The following is a 10,401-nucleotide window of genomic DNA, read 5'->3' on the forward strand; positions in this document are numbered from 1 at the left end:
AGAACTTTAAATATTTAAATTCAAGGGTTCAACTGGTACGTCTGAGCAGAGCTACTGGCCTGCTCAACGGAGCCATTTGGAGCCAATCCCGAGTCTGATAATAAAGGCGCTTGTGGGACTGACGCGCGGAGGCTTCGCTGTGTCCCAGGGTTTTATGGGATTGACGCGTGGAGGCCTGCTTGTGTTCCAGGGTGGATGCGACTCCGTGCCCAGACATCCAGATGGTTGGTCGCAGGTCGGGATGGTGCAGACGGCGCAGACGCTTCATACATGGCTGTTCGCCTACCGAGCTCCAGGGGATGAGAGACAGTGAGCGCTGTACCCCCACTAACCACACACTGATTCTACGCCCCCAACCACACACACGATCTGATCCGTGTGCTGTCCTCCACCCGGTCTGTTTGCAGCAACAGCGATACCCAAACAAAACTCTCTTGGCCCCAGACCAGACCCTGTGACGCCCCACCCACCCGACTTGCAATCACAACTGTCCGCCCGTTCCACCTGATCTCTACTGCCAGACCCCTGTCTCTACTGCCGCAGCATACCATGATGAACCAAGATCTATGCCCCAACCCCGATCAGAGCACACAGCATGACTACTGCCCCGCCCCAACACCACACTATCTCTACTGCCCCCCCCCACACACACACTGATCTCTACTGCCCCCCCCCCCACCACACACTGACTCTACTGCCCACCAACCACACACTGATCGCCCTGCTCTGCGTGTGCTGTGACCTCTCTTTACCCCGTTCTGTTTGCAGAAGAGCAAAATCAAGGGGCGGGAGTACACCAACATCAAATACTCTCTGTCGGACCTGACCGCGGGAGACCAGACCCCTTTGACCCCCTGTACCCCGACCCCGACCTGTGCAGAGTGAGTATGAGTGTCCGGCCCGGTTTCACCGTGTGTGCTGCTTATACTGCCTTGTGTGTTCTGGCCTTGCAGCATTTACCAATGATGATAACCAGAGAAATAATGACAGATTTTTCCCACAACCCGGTATCGCTGATCGATAGAGAACACAGCAGCATGAGAGCAACATGAAACAGCGCAGTGTGAGAACTATCACTGTGGTTCTACAGGGCTATGGTTCTGCAGGGCCGCAGTTCTACAGGGCTCCAGTTCTACAGGGCTGTGGTTCTACAGGGCTATGGTTCTGCAGGGCTGCAGTTCTACAGGGCTATGGTTCTACAGGGCTGCAGTTCTACAGGGCTCCAGTTCTACAGGGCTATGGTTCTGCAGGGCTAGAGTTCCTGGGCTTCCAGTGTCTACAGGCTATGTTCTAATGAGTCTGTTGGTCTCCTGCAGGGCTGCTGACTGAAGGAAAACATAAAAAGCTGCAAATACGGTGGCCACCCAGCGCTGGATAATCACTGGTGTGGGAACAAAGTGCCAGCTGTTCTTCCCCCTTGATGTAATATTCATGTACACGAGTTCGACCTGTACCAAAGGAAGACTATTTTAAAATGTGAAAATAAAAAATAAAAATATATGTGAATACTTTCTTGGCAGTGTGAGGGAGGAGAGCTCTCGGGTGTACGAGAACGTGGGTCTGATGCAGCAACAGAAGAGTTACAGATGAGACTCGCCCTCCTGCTGAAATCAGAGGTAACCCTCCCCCTCCCTGCTTATGGTGTCAGTGACAGCTTCCCTTAAACTGTGGGCTGAGTGAGCACACCACCTGTAATGGTCTAAGCACTGTAATGGTCTAAGAGCACTGTAATGGTCTAAGCACTGTAATGGTCTGAGTACCGGGTCACTACAATGGGAACTCAGTGTGAAATCCGCTTCCTTTTTGTTTTGGTCTAAGATTTGTCTGTTTCTGATAAAACAGATTGATTTTTTAAATTTCAGAAATAACATTTGATTGTACTATACAGACTTTTTACCATGGTTCAATTTACTTAAATACATAAATGGAAAGCTTAAATTACCAGTAGTGCACTGTCAATATTATGTGGGTCCGTGACTAATATAGATATAAATATTTTCTTTCATATCCAACCTGGGTCAAATATGTTTTTGTTATCGATTCAAATAATTTTCAGTGCTCTATTGATCTTGCCTGGTGTAATTGAGCTTGCCAATATGACTAGAAGGAGGGGTTTGCACTCTTTGAAAGTATTTCATTGGTTCCAATACACCAGACCGGATCAGCAAAGTGTAGAAAAGTATTTGAATCTGTAACGAATCGGTATTTGACCCGGGTCTGGTAATGACGCTGACCGTGTCCAGTGTGAAATGCTTACTGTGGAGTGAACGTGTTTGTGTTTCTTTTGCAGGAGGCTGTTGGTTTGAGTTTGTTAAACTGCGGCTGAGTGCCTGAGACCTGATCATGACCAAACTGAGAAACACAGACTGAGCCCTGAAGGCTCCCCCCCCCCCTTTCTTTTTCTTCCTCCACGTAACGCAGTTTGTCTTTTAACCCCCTCCCCCACGCCCCCGTCCCCGCCCCGTCGTCGAAAAAAAAAACCACTGTGACACCATCATGGAGCCTTATCCTGAGAATCAACATGGACACCCACTTTAGTTGACCCTGAATATTTCCTGCCCCCCCCCCCCACCCAGAACAACCTATCAGACGACTATGAAACTGGGAGGGGGGGGGGTCCTGTTTTCATCTGGCATGCGTGGAGGAAAAACTATTTTGCCTCTTAAGTTTTCTTTTCCCTGGTTCTAACATGTATTTGTTTCTTTGTGTTTTTTTGTCTCATTTTGTTGTCTTTTCTTTTCTGCCAAAGGATGACGCAGTGTAGTCAGCAGTGCGAGGCGTTTTCAGGACAAAAGCCTGTGCCAAAAAAAAAACACTTTTCTCCCCACCTTTTCAGCAGCCTTTCTCTGCCTTGTCTGAAGACGCAAAGGGACCCTTTTTAGTATTAAAGGGATTTTGTTAACGTTTGTATGTATACGCTTGTCCTCCATGTAGTACTTTATTTTTTATTTTTTTCTCTCGTTCAGCTTCCTGGTCCTGAATGCGGCATTCTGGGTAAACGGCAGTTTAGTTTTGGCACAGGCTGATGGGATACGGCCGTCCCCCAGAAAGTCCATTCAGCCCAGAGAAAGCAGGAAGTGCTTTGGTCTATTAGCGCTTTAGTGATTTGGCCGTCTTTAAGTGACCCCCCCCCCCACGCTACATGACCGTTTCCATGGCTTTGTATGGCCTCGTGTACGAGGCCCACAGGGAACTGGGTGGGGGTGGGTCCTCCTGTGCCTCTCCTCAAAACTGTGTTTGTGTCAAAGTTACTGCAGTAACTGCAGATTGGAGGGCCACCTAGCAGGTCCTCCAAGCTCTCCTGAAAAACGTTTTAAGTTTAATTTCTTTTCTTTTTTTTTTACAATGTAATACACTTATTTTGTTTTAAATACCTGTTGTGTACTTAAGAAACACCGTGTGAACTTAATTTCAGATAAAGGAAATGCTGGCACCTTCTTACCCCGGGCGTTAACGGGCAGTACCTAACGGCAGTAACGATTAGCATTAGTTACGGTTTCTATGGCCAAGTTCTCAGCGTGCTCCTCAGTGTTTTGACTTGAATATCGGTTTCGACCACGTCGCCAGTCCGGCTCACACACCGTGGCCGCGCAGCACCGAAATGGTGGTCCTGGGTTTTTACACGCTTTTCACAGGGATCGATGCAAATTTGGGCTCGCCATCTTTTCATTTAGTGCAGAACACTTAACTACGTTCAGAACATTAAGTACAGTATTTTCAGATGTGTAATTCAGACAGTGATAATTTAATGGTTGGTTTTTTTTTATTTTTGTTTTTTATTTTTATTCTTCATTTTGGCATTTGTGTCCTCTATCCACTTCATTTCAAATGTGTAATGTGAGCGTTGTAATCCTCTTACAGTTTGACCTTACTCTCACCCCTGCATGTTGGACAAACTTTGCCTAAAAACTAATGAAAGGCTGCCTGTATGCGTGAGATCCTGTAAGAGGAACCCTAAAGCCCTCATTCTTGGGATTTCGAGGCCTTTTTTTCAAGCCTAGGAGCCGGAGAGTCCCTAGTTTTGGGGGCTCCATCAGAGTTCCTGAATCTTGTGGCCCCTCAGGAGCTGCTGGGAGGGACCACAAGGGGGCAGTGTCTGTAACAAGAGGGGTGAACTGAACATTGTGGTCTCCTGCTTCCCGTGTCGGTTTTTGGGTGAGGGGTGTGTGAGAACAGGAGACTGGGGGGGTGGTGTTTCCCCACAGACAGAGTTGGGATATTCTGTATCAGTGTACTGTACTGAGTGTGTGTGTGTGCGCGCGTGTGTGTGTATGTTTACTATAGCATTTGTTATGGTTTGTGTGTGTGTCTGTGTGTTCTGTGTACTGTAGTGCAAGTGGGATTTTGTGCGTGCGTGTGTGTGTGTGTGTGTGTGAGAGAGAGAGAGAGAGAGAAGTGAATACTGATGTCCAACTGCTCCTTGGCATTCTGTCCTCATTTTTTCTACAGCCATAATCATGCAACAGTAGTTTAATTCATTTAGGTTTCATCAGCATATGCATCTATGAACACACCTGTCTAAACATGTAAGGGCAACAGTATAGCAGTTAACTTTGTTTTATTAACCAGTACTGTAGAAGCGCCACAGTTAAACCTACAACTAAAACCCACAGACTCTCAATGTGAATTTTATCATCCTGAATAATTAAGAAAAGGAAAATGTTGAACTCAATGCAAACAGACTATATTTTTTAACTTGTATATTGTACATGAATATCTTGTAGAGGAGAATGTACTCACTTAACATATCTAATTGCCAATAAAATAAACAGTATGTGTAATCCAGCGGTTCTGGTTTTGTCGGAATGGGAAGCTTTTCAGAGCAACAGCTAATAAGGTCTGTTGTATTGTATGCCTACCAGTACTGGTAACCATGGTATCTGTTTCCTTGATGATAATAAATAGCAAGCTCACACCTCTATGGCTGTTTTGTCCTTGTGTGTCAGACTGTGTGAATTCCACACCACGAGCGGTGTCATCGTTAAGCAGCAACAGTGACTTCATCTTTCCCAGCGCCAGGTGTTGACCCACCAGCCCAAGGACGTCATTGCGAGAAAAATGCAACTCCTCTGCAATTCACAAGTCAGTAGGGTCGCAATTTCCCCCATGTCGGTCACAGGATGCTAAATACGAATATTAAATTAAAATACAGAAGAACAACTAATCGCAGAATACTGGATTTAAGCAAATTAAAACACAGGAAACTGATAAAAGCCAGGAAGCCCGAAGTGAAATTCACGCACCTTTGGGCTGCTGGGTAGCGCACTCTGTAAAAGCCTTGATTGTGCGGATTGATCACCACGGTCTCTGGTCAAATCCAACCTACGCCAGTGCCGATTGGCCGGCAGCCCCACAGGCGTGGCACGTAACCGACTTTGCGTGGGCTCAGGCGCATGGGAGGGACACTGGCTGTGTCCCAAAACGAAGTCAGCTGCCTCACTACCTGCATCCTTAGAAGGCAGCTCCCTCTGCAGGCAGCATCCTAACGGAAAAGGAACCTCGAAAAAGCAATGAATTTGGGACATGCCTATGAAGGACAAGTGTGGAAACTAGTGAAAATGCTGCCTTCTAAGACGGCTGACTTTGTATTGGGACACAGCCACAGTCGGTAGGGATATTGTTCCTTGCTCAAGCAGCTCCTGCTGGCTGATTTGAAGGAAAACTACGGATATCTGCAGACGCCATAGCCCGCTGTTACTCAAATGGGGGTCCTTGAGGGCCAGGAACTGCTAGTTTGCTACCCTCCCTTTTACCTGGGAGTCGAGTATGACTCGACTGCTCAGTTAATTACCTGGGAGAAAAGAAAACCAGGGCCGGAATTGGATTCAAGGGCCAGATTTGAGCATCCATGCTGTAGCCCTCCAGGCCACAATACATTATGTCAGGAATACTGAAATCCAGCCCTCAAGGCCAGTAGAACTACCTGGTTTTTGTTTTTTCCCTCCAATCAGGACGGATTTAAACCTGGGCTCTTATCCAGAGCGACTTACACAACTCTTTTTTTTTTTCTTTTTTTTATGTAGCGTTTACATTGCATCCATTTATACAGCTGGATATATACTGAAGCAATGCAGGTTAAGTACCTTGCTCTAGGGTACAATGGCAGGGTCCTACCTGGGTATCAAACCTGTTACTTTTACACTGCTGCCCCCAGGACTGGAGTTTCAGGGTTCCAGGTTTTACTTGGTGCAGTTATCCAACTAACTCCATAATCCTGCTTTGTGGAAAACCCCCCTGGAAGGCTGCAATGACTACAGGTTTAACTTCAGTCCTGAAGGGCCAGAGCAACTGCAAGCTTAACTCCAGTCCTGGAGGGCTACAGTGTCCACAGGTTTTTGTAGTTTCCTTGCAATCAGAAGCCAGTTTAGACCTTGGGAACAAAGAGTCTTTAGCCAATCAAGGACTTAGATTAAGCACTTATGTACTTGAGCCGACTGGAACACATTGAAAACCACAGTTTTTTGTAGTTTCCTTGCAATCAGAAGGCAATTTAGACCTTGGGAACAAAGAGTGAAGCCTCTTTAGCCAATCAATGACTTGGATTAAGCACTAATGTGCTGGAACCAGCTGGAACACATTAGAAAACCAGCAGGCGCTGCAGTGAGTTGTTTGAGACCCCTTGCTTAGAGTTTTTGGACACAGCACAAGGCTTATTAAATTTGGCGCCTTGATTTTCAACTACTGGCACGCAGGTCCAAAAAGTTTCCCGACCGTTATAAAGAGCACAGATGAGGGAGTCACTTGGAGCCGAGCATGAAGGTAGTCAACCGAAATTAAAACCAGCAATGTGAACACAAAAATATAACCGCTGTTTGAGGGAGAGGTACGGGTCTGGAGTCGGGAATATCTCTACGACGTATGTTTACACGGCCCAAAATGTAATATTTAGCATTTTGTAATTTCTCCTACATCTGCTCCCACAACCCAGGATGTCGAGCGTCAGACATTACGCCGCATAGCACGTAGTGTTACTCGGTTAGTTTACTTTAAAGAATCTCGAAATGATTTCGACTTGCACATCCCATTTCATATTCATTTTACGCCCGGGCACGTTATTCACCGAAAACAGCGTTACTTTAGCGTAGTACAAATTAAGTGCTTTTGACAAGATTTTAATTCGCCCAAGCGAGCCAAAGGAAAGTCCAATGGATGGTTTAAAAAAGAGTGTCGTTACCAAGAGTGGAGCGTTTCCAGCGGTAATGCTACGTGGCAGCACGGTCGGTCATTAAACAGCTCGTTTGTGATTGCATTGCTTTTTTTGCCAGCATGATCGATGCCCCACAGCGGCGTTATGTCCCCGTGCATCCACCAAAGTATTACGTGCATGAAGGGAGGTGGGCTGTTGGAAGACTTATTACTGCAATCTGAGGCGTACGTACATACATAATTCCGCGCTCAATGGGCGTTTTATAGAAATGAACGAATATGATTATGGCGTAATATGATGTCAGCACCATCACTTTAATATCGCCCCTCAGCTGGTGTGTGGCTGGAAATGGCGGCCGCGAATCACCTTGGTGGGTGTGATGATTGCTGGTGGTGTTAGTGGCTGAGCTGCGGTTCAGTGTTCTGTAAAATGCTCTATAAATGCACATTGTCGACTCGTCATCATTGAGATTTGAAACACTGATGTATGCAGCTTTAGGCGGGGTAATTGGTGGAAACAAAACAAAAACCTACATGCACACCTACAAGCCTCCCAGGCTTGTAATTGTCCCTGGGCGATATGGCAATGTCCACAATCTTGTGCTGCACAGCAGTAATGCTACCAGCAGGCTTAATATGTCTTGGCGCATAAAGACCTTTGACTTGGCATAGGGTGTGCTGGTGTGATATACCAGCACAGCTGTCCTGTTTTCTGCATAATGTCTACTTTAATTCCAATGTGCAGTGTAGTTTCATGACTCACCATAGAAGAACCTCATCACAGAAACCGCCATTTCTATATTTTTCATTTATTTCCACATTTCTACCACACTTGTCTGTCACTGGCAATGAATGGAAATCCTGAGACCAGCATAGTGTTTTGAACCTTTAAAATGTTTAAACATCCATGGACAGGAGTGCGGTTTATTTTAGGCAAAGCAATGAGCTATCAAAATTAAGATGGCTTGTCCTTCAAGATGCCTAAGAATATATACCCCCTGTGGTGGTGTGGATGACTTTTCACATGCTGCCTCTTTATGCTCATGTGCTCATGTCTTGCATCGACCAATTACAGCTGTGATTTGTATTGACAGCTTTGTCTGTGATTCAGCTTTATCTGTAATGATTCCGTGCTCTGCTCAAACTGAGACTGAGGCCTCCGTTTCTTCCATCATGATGATGATGATGATGATGATGATGACAGTGCTCCCATTTTTTCATTTCATGACTGCATCTGATCAAATGCTTCGAGTTTTAAGCTGACTTCTTTTCCTTGTGGCACCAACGGCCGGCTGAACCTGTCGATGATCACCCATCTCCGGGGGCGACGGGGCATGCAGCACATCCTAAAGGCGATTCAAAAAGTATTCCTTAATGAAGAACGGTGCTGCCATTACGGCGATGGTGAGATGCCCCAAATCCTGAGCAGGTATCACCTCTTTCCCTCAGCTGAGATCTGCAGTCTGGCTGTGTGCGATTTCTCTGAGCGTCTCACCTGGGACAGGTGGCTGCTTGTGGAGTTCTGATGTAGGCCGAAGGAGGGGGGAGGTGTGGGAGTAGGCTTGCGGGAATGAAAGGTTGTGATTTGACAGCGCAGACAGCCCCCCCCCGGGCCGTCCCCGCTCAAGAGGTGTGCAGAGGAGGATATCAATTGAGGGATTGTCAGGGGGCACTTAATGAGCCCGTCTGACAGGCAGTCAGTGCTGCACACCGCCCTGCTTTCTCTCCTGCGGTCACGGACCTGCAGCTTGTGGCAGCCGTGCCCGTGGGTCTGATTTGGCCCGCGCCGTGTCCCCAGCCGATGTGCGCTGCGTTCACGAGCTTTCAGTCATCGCAGACCGACACTGAAATGTAAGTCTTAAATAGAGGGTCAGTTGCATTTTTATTTTTTTTATACCATTTGAGAATATCATTGAAATATTAATACTGATATGTTTTCGTTTTATATATGCACACACGGTGAGCTCCATAATGTTTGGAACAGAGATTTTTTTTTCTTCTTGATTTGGCTCTGTACTCCACAATTATAGATTTGTAATCAAACAATTCACACATGATTGAGTGCAGATTCTCAGCTTTTTTCATATATTTTGGTTTCATCCTGTAGAAGTTACAGTACTTTTTATACATAGCCCCCCCCCCCCCCCCTCATCATTCCAGGGCACCATGATATTTCGGACATCTTAATGTTGTGTGAAGTAGTCATGTTTAGTATTATGTGACATCCTTTTTGCACGCAATGACTGCTTGAAGTCTGTGACACATAGACCTCACCAGGTGCTGAGTATTTCTATCCGCATCCATCCACAAGATCTTTTTCCAGAACTCTACAGGCTCTTTTCGGTGGTACTTTGCAAACTGTAACCTGGCCACCCTGATTTTGTGGCTAATTAGGGGTTTGCGTCTTCTGCAGACAGTAGTCAGTGACACATCTGCATATAATAGTGTTTCTGATTTGTCGGACAGGTGTTTGGGGGTTTTTCTTCATTATGGTGAGAACTCTTCTGTCATCAACTGTTGGTGGTCTTCCTTGGCCTACCAGGCATTTTTCAATGACTAAACTCACCAGTGCCCTCTTTCTCCATAATGATGTTCAAAATATTTAGATTTTAACCCTAACCCTAACCTATGTCTCTGACTGTTTTTTTATTTCTCAGCCACATAATGGATTCCTTGACTTTCACCGGCACAACTCTGGTCCTCGTGCTGATAAATGCCAATAACTAAGACTCCAAAGGAAATCTAAAGCCTAGAATCAAGACTAGATACTGAAAGTCCTCCTATACCTGCACTAAGGAAGCGATTGAACACACCTGGCTAATCAGAAATACATGCGCAGCCATTTGTCCCAAAACATTATGGTGCTCTGAAATGGGGGACTATGTAATAAAAGCTGAGAATCTGCACTTTAACCACATGTGAATTGTTTGATTACAAATCCAAAATTGTGGCGTACAGAACCAAATAAAAATGTCTTTGTCATAAAACATCATGAAGCTCACTGAATGTATGTATAAAAAGAGGGAAAGCAAAGGATATTTCACTTTAATTACATTAGATATTTAGTAATAATTAATGGCACCATTACTTTGAATAAAAAACATCGCACCTGGATTTTTTTTTTTTCATTTAAAGTTTAAATACTCAAAAGTAAAACCAATACCAACTACTGATACGCAATAAATGCAAATGCAATTTTATAAATTGCGTAGCCGCATAAAATAAACAGCAGTTTAGCTACCTAAAGAAACTGAC

General features: G+C 45.5%; 1 long non-coding RNA gene across 2 annotated transcripts; it reads left to right on the forward strand.

The window, feature by feature from the left end:
- The first annotated feature begins 6,442 nt into the window (after window positions 1-6,442).
- Window positions 6,443-10,133, forward strand: LOC135240016 (uncharacterized). Of its 2 annotated transcripts, XR_010325550.1 has the most exons (3): window positions 6,443-6,759; window positions 8,487-8,997; window positions 9,804-10,133. It is a non-coding gene; the product is annotated as an uncharacterized LOC135240016 (long non-coding RNA). The 2 variants fall into 2 exon arrangements; XR_010325549.1 differs by lacking the exon at window positions 6,443-6,759 and having other exon boundaries at window positions 6,774-8,997.
- Window positions 10,134-10,401: the final 268 nt, after the last annotated feature.

The sequence above is a fragment of the Anguilla rostrata genome, chromosome 14 (genome assembly GCF_018555375.3).
Source record: "Anguilla rostrata isolate EN2019 chromosome 14, ASM1855537v3, whole genome shotgun sequence".
In the NCBI taxonomy this organism is placed as follows: Eukaryota; Metazoa; Chordata; class Actinopteri; order Anguilliformes; family Anguillidae; genus Anguilla; species Anguilla rostrata.